This window comes from Cervus elaphus, chromosome 19, assembly GCF_910594005.1.
Source record: "Cervus elaphus chromosome 19, mCerEla1.1, whole genome shotgun sequence".
NCBI lineage: Eukaryota > Metazoa > Chordata > Mammalia > Artiodactyla > Cervidae > Cervus > Cervus elaphus.
Window position 1 is genome coordinate 15,193,835 of NC_057833.1, and position 23,276 is coordinate 15,217,110.

Sequence of the window (23,276 nt, forward strand, 5' to 3'; positions counted from 1 at the left end):
CAGGGAAGAAGGTTAGAATAAATAGAGCAATAAAAAAACTCATATGCTCGCATAAACCCATGTAATCTATGAGTCACGAAATGAGAACACTGTTAAAGGAACCTTCAGGGTGGGGACAAAAGTAGAGGCTGGGCTTGCTCAGGAGGCTTTTTGGTTTTGGATCTCTCCATGGGAACGGAAGTGGTAAAAAGTTAGGCAACCACAATGAAAGATGAGTACTTGATGATTTGTCAGGGTGGTGTTTACCTTGATCCTGCAGCCCTCTTCTGCCTAAAGAAAGTACTCCAAATGATTGGATTTTCTAAGAAAGGGATTTTCCTTTCTAAGCATTGGTTAAAAATGAATCTTCCCTCCCTAGGTGGGTGTGGGACCTAACACATTTTGGTTTAAATCTCCTTCTAAAATGTCAGAATCTGGGGCTAAAGAGAAAAGTCAGAAGGATCTACAATTGATCGTGGGCTAACTCCTTCCCAACTTATTTTGGAATTCTACGTCAATCACTCAGCTTTCTCTGTGCTTCATATTTGGAATCTGAAAACCTGAGAAGTGGGAAAAGTATCTTGCCTGCTGCCGCAGAGGGAGATGCTGTATCTAAAAAGAGATTGTGTCTGTACTTGGAAGTAGCTTTCTTTAGAAAGAGCTCAATATGACTGACTCAAGTTGAAGCCTTCCTTTAATTAACTAATTCATTTAGAGAGGGAGCAGAGTGATTTCCTTCCAAAGACTACAGTGTGAAAAGTGGTGATAAACGCGAGTAAATTTACAGAGGAGGAGACTGATAAGCTCAGTCAGCTGATCAAGGCCACTATCAACAGTGATAACTCAGGCTGACAGTATGTATCCATGATATCATGGCATGAAAATGGCACTTTTCTACTGTCTTTCTCTCCCAAACTCAGCCTCAGTCTAATCATGAGAAAAAACACCAGACAAATTTCAACAGAAGAGCCTCTTACAAAATGCCTGCCCTTAAAATTCTTAGTACTTAAAACTCTCAAGGTCATCAGAAACAGGCAAAAACAGAAAAATTGTCACTGTCCAAAGCAGCCTAAGGAAACATGACAACTAAATGTAGTCTTTTAGCCTAGATGGAATCCTGAAAAAAGAAAAAGGATTTTAGCTAAAAACAAAGTAAATTTGAGTAATGTATTGGCTTTAACAATAGCACATCAACATTGGCTCATTAATTATAGCACATGTCATACTAATGTAAGATGTTGATAGCAGAAATTGAGTGTAGGGTATATGGTAATTCGCTGTATTACTGTCTCAATTTTTCTGTAGGTCTAAAAATGTGCTAAATATTCTAATTTTCTAACAAAAGCAAAAAAAAAAAAAAAAAAATTAGGAAAGTCCTAAAACATCCAGTTATCCTTACTCCAAACTCCAATGAATTTTGCTTATACTGTCTTTCCCTTCTGGAAGTCTCTTCCTCATAACTCTGAATGTAGCTAAATAATAGCCTTCCACAAAAGACTGACTTTCAAACATTTTCAAACACAATATAGAAGAAAAGCACACTTTACACTGTGATCCAAGGGTACACACACATACACATACCTTTAACTGAAATAAGCACCTCTCAAAATAAACTCTTCAGTGCATGCTGACATTTTATTTCCTATTCTGCTCTACTCCATTCATTTCTGTTCTGCTGTCTTCTGTGTTATTGTCTTCATTCATTAAAAAATACCAATTGTGAACTACCACATCAATTTTTTGGGGGCTCTGTTGCACAGCTTGTAGGATCTCAGTTACCCGACCAGAGATCCAACCTGGGACATGGCAGTGAAAGCCCAGAATCCTAACCACTGGGTCACCGGAGAACTCCCTACCACATCTATTTCTTAACCCACCAATTGCAACCTGCAGTTGGAAAAACTCTCCTTTAAGGTTTAACCCAAGATGTCTCTGCATTGTCCAATTTGGCAAATTTAAATTTAAATTTAAATTTTTAGTGCTCAGTAGCCGCATGTGGCTCATGGCTACCATACTGGACAGCACAGATACAGAATATTTCCATCACTGCAAAAAATTTTCTTGGACAGTGCTGTGGACTCTTTCCATCTCTTATTTGGACTAATGTAACAGCCCATCTACCACTTGTCTCCTTTCACCTTACACTCTTCCATGCTGTTGCTGGAATTAACTTTCTAAAATAACAGATTCATTTTTCTGCTTGAAACCCTTCAATAGCTCTCCATTTCCTATGAAATGAAACATTCATCTAAGACCTCCACCTCTCTGAACTTTCCTGCTAAATGCCATTCACTCTTAAGCTTCTATGTTCACCTGCTTTCCTTTTCTAGAAATATTTTTTCTTTTAGAGAAAATCTTCTTTGTTTTCAAGATGTAGCTCCTATATTCTCTCTTCTAGGAAACATTCTCAGGAGACACCTTTCCTAAGGAATGTATATTGCTTTCTTCTATGCGTTACCATTGTAGCAAATGTACTGTATTATAATTAGCCACATATTCAATACAAGTTGTCCCCATTCGACTCTGAGGTCTTTGAATACTGAGGATATGCCACGGTCATCTCTCTATCGCCAGTGTCTGGAATGGGATACTTACGCACCGGCTCATGAGCTGGTGGGCTGACTGGCTGACTTACTGAATTTTAAGGTTGTGGAACACCAGGACCACACTTGTACTTATTAAATATTTCCGTAGCACAACGTGGGTATAAAAGGAACTTATGAATTCTCATTGTCTGCTTTCAGGCAATGAGTTTTAGACATATTGTTTTCTAAGTACTGTCAACTTCAGTGTAATCTGTTTTTTGTAAGATGGAAGGGAGTTGGTACTAATGTTTTTTATTATGACAAATGTTTTTTAATTTTCCAGTACTGTTCAAAGTTCATGGACTCTGTGGGGGAAATAAAAACACTTCTAAAGTTGTCTTAAATCCCATTAAAATAACTTTTTACAAGGGAGTATTCTAGGTGAGTAACAATTTAAGATTGGTAGGTAGAAAAGTGGTTCTAATGGGAATCATCTCAGGATGAAAACATCTGTAGACCTGAAGTGTATTACAGTTTTTTTTTCTCTTCATCTCTTTTTCTCTTTATTTCTCTTAATTCATTCATTACTTTGTGTCTTTGAGAAAGTTCCATAGTCTTTCTGTGTCACAGCCTCTCTATGGGAAATGGAGATAATTGGTAATTTTCTCTGTCTCAGTGATGTAATAAGGAATGTAGGCATAGTTTGTGAGTTCTTTAGGAATATTTGTAAAAGTCATAGTGATAGTAATAGATGTTTGTTGTTGTTCCTTGTGGATTGGTACGACTTTAAACTATCTGCAAGATTTTATTAATTATAATTTAGAGTCAAAGATTCTTCATAGAAATAGTCTATAATGGTCACCTCAACAATGGAGTGCTTTGGGAAAAAAACCTCAGTCCTATTTATGTTTGCTAGATGAATTGCCTAGTACATTAAGAAACTGTAATAAAACAACACATATATATAGTCATTGCCACAAACCATTACTTGAAAGGTGTTATAGTCTTCACACAATTTTTTAAATGTGTTTTGGGCAGGGCCACCACATACCATTGTGTGGACTGTGTGTTGCCTAAGTTTGTGTCATTGTTCATATCTTGAGGACCTAACCACAAACTGCTTCTTTATATGAACACAGCTTGATTGACAGAGGTACAAATTTGTATTATTAAAGGAAGAAGCTCACATTGTGTCTGTGTAAGAATCAGACATAACAATAGTTTATTGACTTCCTCTGAGTTTGGCTCTAAGTTTTCTGTGGGTGACTCCAGTTTTTTTCTGTATCCCACAGAAGGTTCTATTTCTGCTTAACATTTTCTGGAGAATTTCCTTTTCATCTTAAAATACTCTCCAGTCACCCTTTGGCAAGTCAGATACCAAGGTGAATATTGGATATCAGACCAGAAGTGATGGATTTGAAGTCCAGGTCTTCAGAGGGAGCTTTGAAAAAAAAAAACAAACAAAAAACTTAAAAGTTTGTGAGAAGCAAATCAAATAACGATAGGGCAATTAAGGAACTTTCTTTATACTTTTACGAATTAGATGAATAATTTATAGACTCCTCGAAGAGGAAGAAATAAACAATTGTAAGTTGAAGCATGTTTCTGCTTTTAGGGAGCTAAGTTACTCAGTTTTATACTCTAATACTTAGAAGTGAGTTACTGAAATAGTATACTAAGAAGAAAAAGTTTCAACAACAATTGAGCCCAGTTGTTGTTGGTATGGTGTTAGTCTGAGTAATACACAAGAGTAGAGTATTTTTGTGGAACCAAACTTTTGGCTTCCAATTTCCACTAAGGCCAACAAAAGCAAAACAATAGAATACATGTATTTCTAGTCCAACTATCAACTGAGGCCATTGGGCAACACAGTGTGTGTTGAAATACTAATTTCAAAGCAGTCCTTGCTGTTTCACATTTTATGACAGATTCTAGAGGAATTTATGAATGAAGGACGTCTCTCTGGGAAAGGAAATTTGGAATTTCACTTTAAGAGAAAATTTCTTAATCATTTAGGAAATACACAATTCAGATTAGACCAATTTCAATGTCATGTGGCTAGTAAAAAGGTGATGCACATAATAAAACCAAGGGAAAAAAAAAGCAGTACATATACATATATATATATATATATAAATGCTGAATAGATGTTATGAATAGGAAGAGAAACTTGTAATAGGGGATGATATAGTTATTCCTGGCATCCTGTCATCAACTCATATAGAAACAGGGCGAGGGGTATTCCCTGATGGTCCAGTGGTTAGGATGCTGTGATTTCACCACGTCTGGATTCAATCCCCGGTCAGGAAACTAAGATTCTGCAAGCCATGTAAGGACAAAAAAAAAAAAAATAAAGCTTCTTTAAAGAAAACCAGCAAAAAAAAAAAAAAAAAAAAAAAGAAACAGGGCAAGTATCCTTCTTTATTTCTGCTAACTTGGGAATGGAAAGTAGGACTTCTGGACCAACTTTTTAACTCTAATGTCACTTCCTAGGATGAACCTCTTTACTTTATTGTTTTGTTAAAAAAAAAAGAGAAAAACCCTGTTATCCTAAGGAAAGAAGAAAGAGTACAGCTTCTGGGTTGATTTTTCCTTCTGCAGATATTGTTCCCAAAGGTTACCAATTTGCTTTTTGTTTTTAGAAGTAAAACGTGAATACAGCTACAACGCTAACAGTTGACTTAAAGACATGAACAGTCATTTTTAAATGTCATTAAATGTACACACATGTTAAAGCATATTATTCACAATAGCCAAAAAGCAATCCAAATGTCTATTGGCAAATGAATGGATAAGCAAAATGAATTAATAGCTTATATCTACAATGGAATATTATTTATTTTTAGAAAGTAAAGAAATTCTGACACATGCTGTAACAAGGATGAACCTTCAGGATGTTATGCCAAGTAAAATAAACTAGTCATAAAAAGACAAATGCTGTGTGATTTCACTTATCTGAGATATCTGGAGTGGTCAAACTCAAACAAACAAAGTAGGATAGTGATTACCAGGGGCTGGAGAAAGGGAGAAACTGGGACTTGTTCATTGGGTATGAAATTTCAGTTTTGCAAGATACATTAAAAATACTCAGAATGATATCTTTTAAAAGTCATTGAGAGTCTCAATTTGTAGTGGGCACTACTAGTCTAGCAAAATTGCTTGGATGGACCATCTGTAGTTGAATAAATGAATAACCCTAAAATGTCTTCAAATAATCATTTTAAGATCCTAGTTGGGGTTTTCCTCTCCTTGGCTTTCAGGGTATAAGAGGAAAATTGGAAACTGCTGAAATGCAAAGAATCTTCTGAGGAGTGTTGATCTATTTAGGTTGACTCTTGGCATCTGTGAAATTTTCAAAGTTTAATTTCCTATAGTACTTGTGGGAATTATAAATTCTGTGATATGCTTACCTGTTTTTGACAAGACTGTAAAATAAGGGGCTCATAAGACCCCCAAACCCAGAATATTTAAAAGTAAGCGGAAAAGTGGCTAAATCATTTGACTGAAGCTATTACTTTTCTATTGTCATTATAGACCCCTTTACTGGCAACTATGTGCCATGTACATCATAACAATTCTGACTTTCTCTTTTCATCCCCAGGTCTTCACCATCAAACCTATACTTTGGTAAAGGAAATACCCGCTTACTGTTCGTTTCTAAGGACTCAGTTTCCTTAGGAGCTAGAAGCCTGGAGCACAAAAAATCAAGCCTTTCTCTCATCCCTGCCTATTGCCATTATTGATGTGTCTTCAGAAATAGAAGACTTTTCTTCCCAAGGAGTCTGAAGGCAAGGAAGGTGAGTTACTAAAATACTGATTTGTAAAATGCATACCTGCTAAGCATTTGTTCCCCGTGTTCTGCCAAAGGAAATCTGGTTGCATAAGCAGTTGGTCAACCAAGACTCTTCCAACAGTATTTTCTAATACTAATTTTCTGAGTTTTTTTTTTGTCCTTTGGGGGCAATTTTTTGGATGACATTGAATAGATTTACTCATAAAACTTTCAATTGCTTTTATTTTTCTGTCCTTCCTCCTCCTCCTCTTTCTTTTCCTCATTCTTCTGGCTTATTCTTTACATCTTACTGCATTGTCTGGAAAGCTTTTGGTGATGAGTTCAATTTTTCGATGACTAGTAATATTGAACTAGCATAGGTGTGATTTTTTTGATGACAATAGTAAGATACTCTTACTGGTTTTTCGTTTTTCAATACCCTTTTACTGCCCTCACCTGACTTGCTTTTGTATCTCAGTTATCACTGCTTTTAAGAAAACGAATGGAGAGCTAAGCTGACTCCAAGGCTCATGGAGATAGATACAGTGTTGTCGAGGTGTTCTCTCTGCTAACCACCAGCTCAGGGGAGATTTCCCTACTGGGCTGGTTAGCATGTAGGTCAGTTTCTAGGTAGAACAGGAGGAGTTCAGAATGGAGGGGCAGGAGTAATAGAGTTACCTGTCAAGACATCATTGCCTTTAGGCAATGAAATTAATTAGATTTTGTAATCTGATACTTAGAAGTGAGTTACTTAAGTGAGATACTAAAAGAAAAAAGCATCAGTGACAATTTAGCCTAGTGGATTCCTCATTCTTCTGGGCAGGATGGTATAGACATATTATGCTGGCTTCATTCTCCTGCACCTGCTCCCAGGTGCAGGGGTTTCTGCATGCTTCTAGTGAAAAGCAGAAAGGGGCTGAGCTCCAAGATTATTCTTCTAAATAAGTAACAATTGTTTGTTTCCTAAGAACATTGATGATTCTCAAGGAGAAGGCTAATGGTAACTGGGCATATTAATAAAAATATTTCAACCAATAGATTTATAACCAATTTAACTATAGGCTCAAACTGGATGAGATGAAATGTTCTTTGCTCTCTTTGAAAAAATATGGGCTTGTTTGTCAAGAATACCAGAGGAAACCTGCCAAGATAGAAAAATATTTGGGTTAAGATATTGTAGTAGGTTGAATGGTGACCCTCCAAAAGATACATCCACATCCAGAAACCTGTGAATATAACTTTATTTGGGAAAAGTGTCTTTGTGGAAGTAATTAAGTTATAGATCTCTACAAAAGCTCATCTTGGATTACCCAGGTCAGTCTTAATCCAATGACAAGTGTCCTCAGAAGACAGGCATGGAAGGGAGGGCTAGTGAAGACAGGCAGAAATTAGAATTATGTAGCCATAAGCCAAGAAGCCATCAGAAGCTGAAAGAATAAAAGTAGAATGTCCCCTAGAGTCTTTAGAGGGATTGCAGCCCTGCTGATATCTTGATTTCAGACTTCTAGCCCCCAGAACTATCAGAGGATAATTTTCTTGCTTTCAGTCACCGACATTGTGGTCCAGTGTTACAGCAGCCCTAGGAAATGAATTCAAATCTCTTCCTTAAAGGTACTAGAATCGTATCATGTGGAATTGTCTTTAGGGAACAGAAACAGCATTTATTAAGTAGCACTGTGACAGGCACTGGCTAAATGTTTAACTTAAATGATTCCTATTTTATGATGACGAAACTGAGGCCCAAAGTCTCACAGTGACCACGTGAGGAGCTGGGTGAGAATCCAGGTGAGAATCCTACCAAGAGGCAGGGTGGTGAGTGTTTATGAGCCCTGTCTCTGGATCCTGTCTGGGTTTGGCCCTGGCTAAGTTGCTCAACCCTTCAGACTCAACTTCCTCTACTAGGAAAAAAGGACTGATAATAGAACTTCATTCATACAATTTCTGGGAATATTAAAAGGTTAAAGTATTTAGAATAAAACGTAGAAAGAAGGCCTGAATGTTAACTGTTACGATGAATATATGCTACGCTAATATATTATTGCTGTGGCTATGAATACCAGGCAAAGAATAAATGAGAATGAGATCATTTCAAGGCAAAATGTGTGAACACTGGAGAAGGAAATGGCAACCTATTCCAGTATTCCTGCCTGGGAAATCCCATGGACAGAGGAGCCTAGTGAGCTACAGACCATGGGGTCACAAGAGTCAGACACGACTTAGAAACTAAACCACTACTACAACACAGATTTAATAAAAGTGGGTATGTGGCCAGTGGCAGTCAAGGTTTTTTCCACTCCATTTCCTTTTCTTTCTTTCTTAAAAATAAAATAAGTTGAAAGAAAATGAATGCCCCATATGAACACTGACCAGCCTTACTTTCATTAACATTTTTTATGAAAATGTTTTTATTTTATGAAGATTCTCTCTTAATGTGGTTAACTGAGAACTTATTGAAACATTTACTCCTTTCTTGTATCAGAAGTCTTCCAGGATAAGACATTGCTCCATTTAAATAAAAAATGAAGGATGCAGAAGCAGAGCAGCTTTAACCAGCAGACCCATAAATAAGATAGTAGTTGGTGCTATGTAATCCTTACCTTGGCACTTGTACTAGAATTGGCCAGAGGTTCTTACCGAGGAGGCCAATTTTGCATGAGCATTTTTTAATATCCATTTCAAACTGCTAGTCTCCCAGTCATGTCCGAGTCTTTGTGATCCCATGGACAGTAGCCCGCCAGGTTTCTCAGTTCATCGAATTTTCCAGGCAAGAATGCTGGAGTTAGTAGCCTTTCTGTTCTCTAGGGGATCTTCCTGACCTAGGGATCATATCTGTGTCTCCTGCATTGCAGGCAGTTTCTTTACCATCTGAGACATCAGAGAAGCCCACTTCAAAGGAGCCTGTAATGTCTGTAAGTTAAGAATCACTGTTTCAAAGCCTCATTATTAAAGCTAATTGCACATTTCAGTCCTATATATCATCTTAAATGCCTTTGTAAAATCAAATATATCACAAAATGTTTCATGGTTGCTTAAGTGAGAACCAGAAACTTCATCTCGTTAAAGATATCACCTTGTAAGGAAAAGGGGCAGATTTCTAAAAACGATACTCCATGATACAACCAGAAGAATCTACCTACCTAGGAGAGTCCAGGTCTGGGTTCTTGTCCTTGCTTCCCCTGAGGAGTGATTCTGTGTGTATTACTTCTCCTCTCTGGGTTGCAGTTTCTTCATCTGTGAAATTAAGATTTGAATTAAACTCAAAGATGCCTTCAAACTTTAAAACAATTCTATTCTATATAAAAGGTCTTTAAACCTTAGAGAGATGATCTCCCACAGAATTCTAGAATGTATTATATTAATAAAAACAAGGTATCAGAAACCAGCCTTATTTTAAAATTTATTTTTAGAGAAGGTTACAGTTTGAGGACATGCCATTGACCAGTGACTTCCCAACGTACTCTGAGGACTATAAGGCGCCATATTACTATCTATGGCGGGGTTGGAGGGAGGCCCCAGGTGGGACAAAGAGAGAGAATCTGAGAGGCCTCATCTCACTTATATCAGAGTAGGCTGCTTTTAATCTGCTTTAAACACTAGGTTTCTGGGGTTTCTATATTTTCGATAAACAAAAACAGTAGATTTTGTTTATAGAAAATATTTCATGATTTTAATTAGTCTGTGTTGATATCTATATGAGGGGGAAAGGAAAAAGATTAGGTTAATCATTGTATTTAAACATTCATCTTTGAAAAAGCACTAGAAACAGAGACAGAAGCTCTAAGGCTTGTTTCCTATTTTGTCATTTATTAGCTGTATGACATCAGGCAAGGCAGATATTCTTTCTGAAGCTCTGTCCTCGTGTATAGAATGGTGGTGCTGGTGGTAAAGAATCTGCCTGCCAATGCAGGAGACAGAAGCAGCAGGAGTTCAATCCCTGGATTGGGAAATCCCCTGGAGGAGGACCTGGCAACACACTCCAGTATTCTTGACTGGAAAATTCCATGGACAGAGGAGCCTGGCGGGTTACAGTCCATGGGGCTACAGAGGGCCGGACATGACTGAGCACAAGCACAATAGAATGATGACAATATTCTTTTCACAGGTTAATTATAAGAATTAAATGAAATGACATTTGTGAAATTGTTTTGTAATTGGTGAAGCATTTATAAAGATGGTGAGTAGGACTTGAGTGAAGAGCTCTAGGGCTCTGCATCTTGTCCTGGCCATTGTAGCACTTTTGTCCATCTGAATTATGTCAGAGAAAGTATCGCTTCAGTTCCATCGCTCAGTTGTGTCCGACTCTTTGCGACCCCATGGACTGCAGCACGCCAGGCCTCCCTGTCCATCACCAACTCCCAGAGTTTACTCAAACTCATGTCTATTGAGTCAGTGATACCATACAACCACCTCACCCTCTGTTGTCCCTTTCTCCTCCTGCCTTCAATCTTTCCCAGCATCAGGGTCTTTTCCAATGAATCAGCTCTTCTCATCAGGTGGCCAAAGGATTGGAGTTTCAGCTTCAACATCAGTCCTTCCAATGAACACCCAGGACTCATCTCCTTTAGGATGGACTGGTTGGATCTCCTTGCAGTCCAAGGGACTCTCAAGAGTCTTCTCCAACACCACAGTTCAAAAGCCTCAATTCTTCGCACTCAGCTTTCTTTATAGTCCAACTCTCACCTCCGTACATGACCACTGGAAAAACCATAGCCTTGACTAGACAGACCTTTGCTGGCAAAGTAATGTATCTGCTTTTTAATATGCTGTCTAGGTGGGTCACAGCTTTTCTTCCAAGGAGTAAGTGTCTTTTAATTTCATGGCTGCAATCACCATCTGCAGTGATTTTGGAGACCCCCAAAATAAAGTCTGCCACTGTTTCCACTGTTTCCCCATCTATTTGCCACAAAGTGATGGGCCTGGATGCCATGATCTTTATTTTCTGAATGTTGAGCTTTAAGCCAACTTTTTCACTCTCCTCTTTCACTTTCATCAAGAGGCTCTTTAGTTCTTCAGCTTTCTGCCATGAGGGTGGTGTCATCTGCATATCTGAGGTTATTGATATTTCTCCAGGTAATCTTGATTCCAGTTTGTGCTTCATCCAGCCCAGAGAAAGTATAGGTGGTCAAATTTGCAGATGAACCACGGTTATGGGATGTAGTTATAAAAGACTTAGTTGATTACAGAGTCCCAAGAATGACCAAGGGTAAAACTTTGAGAAAAATACAGTCTTGTTCTTCAGTTCAAAAAGCTAATTGTCCAAGGATAAGATAGGGAAAAATGTGGCCCACAATCAGTTCAAATAAAAAAGACTAAGGAATTTTATTTGACTTCAAGTTCATTATGAACCAATATTGTCGTGAAATGGTTTACAAAGAAGTGATCCAATTGTCTTAGTCTGTTTGGTTTATTATAACAAAATAACATAGACGAGGTGACTTACAAATAACAGAAATTCATTTCTCATGGTTCTGGAGACTAGGAAGTCTAAGATCAAGGCACCAGTGTGGTTGTGTTCTGGCCAAGTCCTCTTCCTATTCCTAGTTGCTACCTTCTGACTGGTCGAAGGGACAAGGGATCACTCCAGAGTCCGAAGAACACTAATGTCATCATGAAGATCCCATTCTCACAACCAAAGCACCTCCCAAAGGACCCACATCCTAATACCATCTCCTATGGGGGTCAGGATTTGACATATGAATTTTGAGGGGGAAACATTCAGACCATAGCACCAATATTCTTTATATTTATAGAATGTTGTGCCACAGATAAGAAAAGAGGGCCACAGCTCTTGGCTTTGGTTACCATCCTTCTTCCATCTGATGAAAACAGTCACTCCAGGAAGCTGACCATGTCCTCAGGAAGCCAGATGGAGAAAATCTGGAAGGCTTCCAACAGGAAAGGTTGCAAGAAGATTTCGGGGGAAGGAATGTATCATGGAAGTCTTAAAAGATCTAAGAGATTTTAAATGGTGTTATAAGCTATGATGGAGGGAAAGGTTTGGAATTGTTTTATTGTTTTCAGAGGTTAATCTCAGGAAAAACTGAGGAATTCTCTCGTGGTTCAGTGGTTAGGACTCAGCCCTTTCACTGCGGAGGCCTGGGTTCAATCCCTGGTTGAGGAACTGAGATACCCTAGGCTGTGTGACATGGCCAAAGACAAAAACAAAAACTCAAGAAAAACTTTAAACAGTAAGAATAATCTAAAGGGGAAAGGGTTAGCTGACTGAAGTAGTGAGAATTCCAATAGGAAACTGTTCAAACAGAATCTGGATAATACCTTCTGGGGGTTGCTAACAATCAGGAGGAAGAGTTGAAGAAGAGAGTACTAAGCTTTCATCATATCTAAGGTGCTATTTCCATAATAGAATTCAATATCCAATTGGAGAATGATTTGCTTCATTAATTTTTTTCCATAATAAGAGAATATGGATTTTGAAATTGGCAAACTGGAGTTTGCTGTCATGTGATATTCAGGATATTGATTAACCTCTATAAACATCAGTTAAGTGTTGGTAACACAGAGATGATTAGTTATTTCTGTGTTGTTGTGAAGATTATACAACATTGGTAAAGGATACTTAATGGAGCCTGGTTTTAATAATGGCTGAAAGATGGTAACTTTTATCAGAATATTATTTGTTCCTCTTATTTTCTACATGCATTTTATTGTTCTTCCTAAGAGAGTCCTTTCAGGTGACTCTTTTGAACTCATAAAGCACAAATGATGTAACTGGGTAAAATGGTGACTCTCATGAGTCTGGGAGAAAGAATTTACCCTGTAGGTCATGGGGAGGGGTACCATATCATCTATTTTACATTTGCATCAGGGTTTCATAAATGGAGGAAACCTGTAGAACCACTTTTTTGGTTCTGAATTATAACATGATTTTCCTGCCCATCAAGATCAGAACTAGGCCAACCTGATTGATTTTTCCTTTGTTTAAAGTTTTAGGCAAAAGATATCCTATTAAAAATTTAATGACCAAGCTCTCCCTTGTGGAGTAAAATATCTGCAGCCTCAAGGAATAAAAAGAGTTGGTAATTGAAGTATCAGGGTTTGTTACAAATTCTTACTCTAATTTTTTTCTATCAATAAAATGACTCTAAGCTAACTTTACTTAAAAATTACTCTTCAATGGATGAGTTAATAAAGGAGAATCAGTTTGTTATTCTTAGGAGAAAATAAAAAAAGAGAGAGAGAGAGATTCCCCTATGACTGGGGAAGAGGCCAAGAGAATTCTCTTTAATAGCAGTAGAGGGAGACATTAAAATTACTAGGTTTCCACAGACAGTCACAAGTTGACATTTCACCTTATTTAGAAGGTAATAAACACAGCATTTGAAGACGTACTAGGATAATCCTGACTACAGATCTCACACAAAAAGAGGATTATTAAACTTTCAAAAGAAACAAAAAAGATTATATAACAATCTTAGGTTTAGATAAGGCTTGACTTCAAATAAAATTTTTTCCCACTTTTCTTTCTTCTCCTGCATCAGTAAACACTTATTGATGTTTATTGGGCATGACATCCTATGAGGCATAAGTATGTTCTAGAACAGAGATGAACTGGCCTGTTGGCTGGTGGATGTGAGAGAAGCAGAGGTATTATTGCCCCAGGAAAATTGCTTTGGACATGCCGTCTTGAGCACTTTTCCTTTTTTAATTTTCTAGTTCAATTTCTACTTATATTCATTTCCAAATTCTCCTTTTAATCTTTTCAGAGATCTTGAACCCAAAGTGATAACTTTAGCCCTAATGGACATCCTTTGATCTTATAATGGAGCCAAAACGGCAGGGATGTGATATTTGGATAGCAAATGGTCACCCAGGAAACCACCATTCTGTACTGGTAATAATAGTGGATATTTATTGAGCAACTTATGTCTCAGAATTTTATATGTATTACCTTAGTTCACTTAAACAACACTATATCAGAAGCGCTATTTCTATATCCATTTTACAAATGAGGAAACTGAGGCACTGAGAAACTTAAATATTGACCCAAAGTCTCATAGTTAATGTTGAGAACACACTCTTAACTACTATTCTTCCAGACTGCCTCTCTTGGCAGAGACCTCTGGTTACAACCTGGCAAATCATCCGTCCATCCGTCCATCTAGTCAAATATTCAGTAAGCATGTACTAGGGATATATAAACTGTGAATAACACTGACATACTCTCTTCAGACCACTTTCTAGAGAGGAGGAGAGACAGTTACAGAGGCATCCCATGCACTGTGATAGGTGCTATGACAGGGAAGTGGAGGGTACTCTGGGGCATGGAAGGAGGCTCTAATCTAAACTAGAAGCGGGTGTCAGAATAGGCAGATCAAAAAGTTCTTGTCCTCGTCATTGCGTGCTTTGACTACTTTGTAACAAAGGGCATATAAGGGAACCGAAGGAAAGTGCTTTGAAGCAAGGCTTGTGTTGTTCCCCTAGTAATTGACATATGGTGGCTGCTCAATTAAAATATATTTACTAAATAAATGAGAATTCTAAGGCTCCATAATGACTCCATTGTAACAGGAGGTTTTTGACTTATTTCTAACTTGACTCTTAAACACTTCTCCTCCAAGCCTAAAATAAATGTTCCCTTTCGACTTAAAAAAAATAATCAAGTCCCTGATCCCTTTTAAGCCATTTTCTAAAAGTCCTATTTCAGGCGAGCTGCCACACCCATTATAGTTTACTAGAACAGTGTGTTCTCAGGTACCGTTTAAGTATCAGATATCAGATACCTCAGGTATCTTTAATCCTGAGGAGAGACTGTGGGTTGGTCTGGGAAAGCAGGTTGCTTTTCCCCTTTTTTCCAGTTGATCAGTGAGGTTCCATGCTATGTTCTGTAGTTCTGAAAGATCTGTTCTCCTTTCACCTTTCCAGAGAAATTTTTCTGCCTGGAAATTTTTCTTCCCCTCAAACCCTCCTGTACTCACTTCACTCTTTCAAAAGGTGTTAACTTTGGGAAAGTGGTTCTTAATCATTGACCACACAATCCTCTAGCAGACTACAAGAATCCAGGGCACAGTGAGAGAGAAAGGCCAGAAGAAACGGAAAGACCAGGCTAATGATTTTCCTTAACAAGGATTTTTGTTGTCCTAAGGTGGTGTTTTATTTGGGTGTAGTTTTATTTGGGTCAGGTTGTAGTTGCCTTTAAAAAAGGCAAGAAGTTCTGTCTTCCTTGTGCTTGCCTGGAATGTTGGGGCTAATGTAATATTTTCTTTGGTGAAACAGCAGTAAATTCAAGATAGTAAAACAATGCTGACGGGAAGGGGAAATGAAACTCCCGGGGGGGGAATATTTAACTTGGAGCAGGTAATCCTCATGGCCCATCCCATATATGATTTTTATATTATCTAATTACATAATTGTACTTCGTAGCCTGATGCCACAGTTTAAAATTGTAACTCGTTCCCTTCCCTGTTTTCCTCCAGAGCCCTTATCTCCTACTCATGCACTGTATAATTCACTTAAAAATTACATATTTATATGACAGCCCCTCTGGAATGTTAAGTTCCTTAAGCGTAGGAATTTTGTCTGTTTTATTACTCACCCAGGGCCTAGAGTTGTCTGGGTACAGAGTAGATGCACCATAAATATGTTGAATAAAAGAATCATTAATCCTGATCAAAGCAATATTAATAAATAATAACTGCAATCAGATTTTTCCTACATGGATTTAATTTATAGACAACTGGTTGGACATTTAAAATTATTTTATAGAAATCTGACAAAACATGACAATAGGATCTCTATAAAATCTTCAATGGTCACAAACTGCATGGAACCCATTTTCACCAACATGGTGTGCTCTTCTAAACATAAATATGGAAGGATAAGCTTGGCCTGGTGAGAGTGGAAAATCCTGAGGTTTCCTGATGCAGGTGGACTTGCTTGAATCCCTAAGGCTAAGGGCATCCTTTGGCTCCGTGTGTTCATACCTGCTCCTGGCAACAAGTTCAGGTGTTGTTGACTACCCCTCTGAAACTCAGACTCACTAATTTTGTCTTCCCATTTTTGAACAAAACATTATCATCCGATTCCATGGTTTTTAGTACAGGATCAGGTAGTTTATAGAAACTCAAAATACAGAAGATGAGTAGAGGAGAATATGAATTGTTTGGAAGCTTCTGTATTTGAGATTGTTGAAACCACTAGAGATGCTTCCCAGCAGTGACATGTCAGGGTGCTGAGTACCACCGTGGCTGCTCCAGCTCATCCTTTCTCCTTAAGACTTCTACTTCTGAGCCATTCTAGTGTGAGTGAAACTGGGGCTGTCTAAGTGGCAGACAAGTACACTTTTGGCTGAGATTCAGGTACCCTCCTTCCCTCTCTCACCTACTGAGGCTTCTCTCAACAACTGGCCTGAAGAACTGATAACGGACTAGACTTATCTAGAAACAGGAGGAACAACTGGCCTCACTGAACTTGTATTAATCTAATGAGTGCATGAGTTAAAAAAGTTAGGGTATTGCACACCAATTCTCTGTAGGACTGCATTAAAGACATCTGGCATTTCAAAACAGAGAAAAGCTTGGGCAGGTGTGTAAACATATGTAAATCACATTTGTATCACTTGTATCACTCAATTATTTCATCTATTTCAGTGTGGCCCTTAGGAAAGAGCCTCATGTAAACTATTGGTCTGGTGGTATCTGAAGATTCATGAACTCCAAATTCTGAACCTATAATTTACTAAAAACAGCTCAATAAAGAGATATAATTCAAATACCATACAATTCACCCAAAGCACACAATTCAGTGGTTTTTAGTATACTCAGTTATGCAACCCCTACTAATCAGTTTTAGACCATTTTTGTTAGCCCATAAAGACACCTTGTACCCTTTAGCAGTAACTCCCCATTCCTGCTCAACTCCACCCCCGCCCCCCACTTCAGTCATACTTAACCACACATACAAAAAATCTACTTTCTGTCTATAGGTTTGCCTGTTGTGGACACATTATATAGGTGGAATTATACAATATATGGTCTTTCACTTAGTATAGTCTTAGATGTTCATCCATGTTATGGCACATATCTTTTCCTTTTCATTGCTGAATAATATTCCATTATTGCATTCCATATCACATTTTATCTATCCATTCACCAGTCAATGGAATCTTGAGTTATGGTCTCTTTTTGCATATTATGAATAATGCTGCAGTAAACAGCAGTGCACAAGTTCTTACATGGACCTAGATTTTCAATTCTCTTGTATAATACCTAGGAGTGAAGTTAAATGAGTTATATGGCTGGGCTATAATGGTAAATTTCAGTTTTTTGAGGAATTCACAACCTATCTTCCACAGCAACTTACTCATTTTACATTCCCACCAGCAATATATGCTGGTTCTAATTTATGCTGGTCTAATATATGCTGGTCCACTCCCTTTCCAACAATTGTTATTATCTTTCTTTTTGATTAGTCTTTTTGGTTGGTATAAAGTGGTATCTTGTGTTTTTGATATTTATTTCCCTAATGGCTAATGATGGTAAGCACCTCTTCATGTGTTGATTGGCTGTTTACACACCTTCTTTAAAGAAATGTCTGAAGTCCCTTGCCCATTGTAAAATGGGTTAGTTCTTTTTTAGTTGTTGAGTTTTCTCTCTTTTGCCTTAAGAATGGGGGATGGTTGGAAGAAGAGAGCCTCAGACCTTTCACTTGCTCTTGACTAAAATAGAGCTTCTGCAACACTGGTGGTGGATGAGATGCTGGTGGCCTGTTTTCTCGGGACGTAACATAGCCCTCAGCTGTGGTCTAGGTTGAGAGTGAGCCCAGTGTTCTTGACTGTGCTCCCCCTCAGAGCAGAGCACCATCATGTCCAGGTGGAGCTGGTGAAGGAAGTGGGTTGTAGCTCAGAATCCAAACTCTCGATGTTCTTACTGAAACTTAATAGACTGTCTTTAACAAAGTTTTCTTCATTTGTTGTATTTCCTCAGGACAATTTCTAGAGACCAAATAGTTGCTTATGTACAATTTCCAACAGTAATTTTAAAGTTATTGTTGTTTTGCTTAAGGGGGTAGGTTCACAGAGTTCCTCATACCACCATACTGGAATTTGAGTCCCATTTAGATAATTTTTAATGAAGATTTTCCATCTTGTATACTTGGTAGTAAAATAGTTTATGCTGACATAAAAGCCCAGTAGATACAGAATTACAAAGGACAGTTTTTACATAAGTATTTGCAAATTTACAAACAGTGGGTTAAGAAGGCCAATTGAAGTTGAGGATTGGTTGACTTTCAACTTCATATCCACTACATTTCTAGAATGCCCATGAATTTGGTTTGGCAAACCATTGTTAATTTGTTGTTATCAAACAGTTGTATAGAAATCTTTGGGTAATGAGGGTGATAGTACCTTTCACATGTTTGCTGTTGCTCTAGTTATCTATGCGTAAAACCATCAACAGCCATTGAAACAATCATCAAAATGATACCTGCTTTATGGACTTATGGTTTCCAGGGGTGGAAGAAGGGGGTTGGATGAATCGAGAGATTGGGACTGACATATATATACTACTTCTTGCCTGGGAAATCCCACGGACAGAGGAGCCTGGTGGGTTGCAGTATATGGGATCACAAAGAGTCAGACACGACTGAGTAACCAAACAACAACTTATAAAATAGGTAACACAGGTAGCACGGGGAACGCTACCCAGTGCTCTGTGGTGACCTAAACGGGAAGGAAATCCAAAAAAGAGGAGTTATAGCTGGTTCACTTTGCTCTATAACAGAAACTAACAACCCTGTAAAGCAACTATCCTCCAATAAAAACCAATTAAAAATAACAATAAAAAGATGTCCTTTAAAAAGTATAGGAATAATTCAGAAGTGAAAATTAATTTTACACACTAACCTACAAAACTCATAAGCAAAAATAATCATGCATTTCTTAACATTTATTTAATTCAAAAGAACTACCAGACCACAAAGTCATATAGGAAAACAATTGCCCCAACTTTCTTGGTGCATTTATTTGTAGTTTTAGGGCTAAAATTTAAAGTTAATAATTCTTCAAATTCTTTATTTGATCAAGGGCTGGGTTCATATGTTAATTGCCAACCAGTTGAACGTCATTTTAGTTGACACAGATCTAGAATCTCTGCTCATATCTAAACTCTTTTCTATCCATTATGCCATATCCTCACCCCTTTGTCAAAGTTATCTATATGTACTTTTCTCCTTGGGTTTAGAAGTCTAGTTACTTATAAGTGGTCACTTAATCATCTTAAAGAAAATACATACTGCTTAATTGGAGATGGAAATGGCAACCTACTCCAGAATTCTTGCCTGGGAAATCCCATGGTTAGAGGAACCTGGTGGGCTACAGTCCAGGGGGTTGCAATAGAGTTTGACAAGACTTGTCAACTAAAACAAACAGCAACACAGCTTAAGAAATCATGATAAAATGTTCAAATGTATCTCTTGTTGGAAATTCTTTACTTTGGGGGCAATTGACTTGTGTGTATTATTGCCTCAAGTAGCTTATGGGCAAAAAGTATTGTATAAAAACACGAAACCAGATAAAGAAAATATTTAAGAATGAAATCAAACAACTCTCAATGACATTTCTCTGAACAGTGTTACTGCATTATACAAAGACAAAACCCAAAAGTAATTAACAAAGTAATTTTTTCTTCTTTTGGCTGGGAAAGTTTCAGTAGGAAAGTTTGGCTTCTGTTGACTGAAACATCTTAGTTTCTAACATAGTTAAAGGCAAATGGAAAAACCCATTCACTTCTTAAAATTTTTAGTGCAGTTAAATAATAAACTGGTACATTGCTTTATGGCTCGGTATTATTTTTTCCTTCTAAAGACAGGAATTCTAGCCTTTAAAAGCGACGTTACCGTTCAAGCACGTATTTGGAAGATGCTTACCTCCCGGTTGGGTTGGGTATGTCTCCTGCGGCTTAGGTGAGCACAGCGCTTTGGCTCCTCCCCAACTGCTGCGAGCTTCCTACTGCGCTGGGCGCCTCAAAGCTCCAGGAGTTAGGTGTTCGGCCCCGCCCTCTGCACTATTGCTAAAACTCCAATTCTGCCAGTCTGATCCCGGTGATTAATTATTGACGGAAGGAAAACACTCCCAGGCACACTTGTGTCCACCCGGTCACGGCTCCCCACGACTCCTTTCAGAAGGGAATGCCGGCTGCACCGCTCCCCTCCCCCCTTGCTCTGTGGTCCCAACTTCCCACACGCTGCCACTCTCGGTCCCGGGCGATCAGGCTCGTCCTCGGAGGAATGCAGCCCAGCGACTTCTACATTTTTAAATTTGGTTTCCTGCAGCACGTTAGCACTTCTCCAGGGACCAGCCTCTCAGAAGGAGGCGCTTTCCGGAGGCTGGGGAAGCTGGGGCTCCGAGAGCAGCGGAGGAGGCTCAGGCGTCACTCTCACCTCCGGCTGCCGCAGTAAAACCCCGAATCGCGGCGGGGATGGGGAGGAGGGGATGGGGAGGCGCCCTTTCCCTCGCTCGGGTGGCAGCGCCAACACTACCAGAGGGGCACGTACTTCGATGGTAGTGGTGGGAGCGGGCAAATAAATAGAAGGCGAAGGTGGGAGCTTTGGGGCTTTAGCCTGGGGAAAAGCCTACGCTCAGCATCTATCGATCTGCAGACTTCGGCAAGGGGGCAAAGCCGGGCGGATGCTGAGTACTGCGGTCTGAAACTCAGCGGCAGGCTGCGAAGTGAACCCAGGGCTTCGGGTCGGGGCGGCAGTCGGCCCAGCAGGCATCCCACCGCATTCATCTGTCAAAAACGGAAGAAAGCAAACCCTTTTAGCTTTGGCAGTTAATTTTGGTGCCCGTGAACGTGCAAAATGCCCCCCCGCCCCCGCCCCACCCCCCCAACTCCCTCCATCCTGCACCTTCCCTTCTCCCGGTAGCTGGGAGGTTAATGGTTGAAAGGCTGGATCCCATTGGGGGAAACGGAAGGATCGTGCCCAGGGAAGAGAATTAATTTGGGCTCGGACTGCGGCAGGAAGGCAATTTGGGAAGAGAGGGCTCGGAGGAGGCTAGGTGCCCGCACACACCAGGCAGGCTGCCGCGGCTCCGGCACCGCCGAGCCAAGCTCTCGGCGCTCAATTGTCTTCCCCAGGAGGCGCGGGACCGTGAGGAGCATCTTCCCTGAAAACCCTCATGCAGAACACCATCGATCCCTTTTCTACCGAGGACATAGTGCTTAGACAGAATGCCGCGGTTGCTGGATGAGATCTCAGAGGCCCTTGAAGCTTCCAGCCCAAATATCTCCGTAGCTGACTATGCCCAAGACCTGGGGGATTCCGGGGCGAAAGCGTCCTTGGATTGACGAGTCTTTGGGCAACAGCTGCCAGTCAACCCCCACAGCCTAAGGAAGACACCGTACATGTCGGCCTCATCGTGCTGAAGCGCGAATTTTAGCTGCGGGCAGGTTTCTGCTCCCTCCTCAACGCGCTTCCGGCAGGTTCCAAGCTGCCTGCCTTTGCAATGAAGAGAGAGACTCATACAATCGGGCGGGGGGGAGGTGTCCTCAAAGGAACCTGAAGGTGTTGGGGCCAGGGAAGGGAACCAACAGAAAATGAGCACCTTGGAGTCTGTGTTGGCCGTTTTACATTTTGTTATCTTTTCTTTATCTTGTATCTAAATATTAGCAACCTCTTGGCTTCTCCTGACAAAGCTCATCAAGTTGGGAGCACAGGTATGACCATTCCCATTGAGAGATGAGGAAATAGAAACCTCGAGGAGTGACTTGTCCAAGGTCACCAAGCCATTTTGTGGTGGGATCAATACTATTTACACTCGTTTTTAGGTCTTATTATTTATTGTTTAGTTTTCTTATCAAATTTTGACAGCCTCCCCGCATACTCCCTGTGACTGTACATTTGTGAGAATGTAGGAACAAGTCTCTCTCCGTCCTGTCAAAGGTTTTTGAAATGGCGTTGAGATCTTGCAATTATTTGAACTGTAGGTGGGGAGAAACTGCTATCTCTTGCAGAAGCATCTAGACCATTAAAAATCATTTTAAATGATATATGTAATATAACCACACATATCTTTGCACACCCCAAATGGAGAATAGGTTTTTTTTTTTTTAAATACAAACAGAACATTCTCAAAACTTAACTAGATCACAAGTAAAGATCCACTCTTTTCTCTTTCTTTTATTTTTTTAAAGCTTTTTTTTTTGCATTGGAGTATAGCCAGTTAACAATGTTGTGATAGTTTTCAGGTGAATAACAAAGAGACACACATGTACCTGTATCCATTCTCCCCCAATCTCCTCTCCTATTCAAGCTGCCATATAACAATGAGCGGAGTTTCATGTGCTATACAATAGGTCCTTGCTGGTTATCCATTGTCAACACTGTTTTTTTCTAGAGGGACACATTTTAAGTGGCAGACTTTATAAATAGCACATTTCCCCCTGATTGATATAGCACAATTAAAAATTTAAGAATGTGTTAAACCTAGATTAAAGGGAAGCACAAATGGGAAACTACAAACTCTTTAGAAACAGAAGAAAAACAAAAATCCTACATAAAATCAGGAGAGTATAAAAAAGCAATACAACCTTCAATGTATTTATTGCAAAACAACATACAAACCAAGAAACATAGAAGGAATTGCAAAAAATTATGTTAATTCATTGAAAATAAAAGCAGAAATGAATAAAATAGAAAAATAAAGAGCAAGGCGAATTGATCAAAAAAAGAAAAAACATTTATTGAAAAGATAAAGAAAAAATCAAGAAACAAAAATATAAGCCTTATTAAAAAAGAAAAATGGTATACAACCACAGGTGAGTAGGATATTAAAGACAAAATAACAGATAATGTTTTTTGCCCTCAAAGAGGAGCCTCCCTTTGTGCTGATAACTAGAAATCGTGAGATAACAAATGGTTAAGTCATACCACAGCTTATGGAAAGTGGAATAAGGTTTGAAGAAGTAGGCAAAATTGTTTAGCATGGAATAGTGTAAGAATATGAAGTAATTCTAATTGTATCAACTGAACATTTTGAACCA

General features: G+C 39.0%; 1 protein-coding gene across 1 annotated transcript in view; it reads right to left on the reverse strand.

The window, feature by feature from the left end:
* SPTSSB (serine palmitoyltransferase small subunit B) overlaps window positions 1-21,701 on the reverse strand; it is a 29,698-nt gene extending 7,997 nt beyond the window's left edge. Inside the window, exons 1-3 of the mRNA XM_043875281.1 lie at window positions 21,307-21,701; window positions 20,161-21,023; window positions 9,414-9,507 (exon numbers count right to left, since the gene is read on the reverse strand). The gene's annotated coding sequence lies outside the window, so the exon portion shown is untranslated. The remainder of the gene's footprint in view (window positions 1-9,413; window positions 9,508-20,160; window positions 21,024-21,306) is intronic.
* Window positions 21,702-23,276: the final 1,575 nt, after the last annotated feature.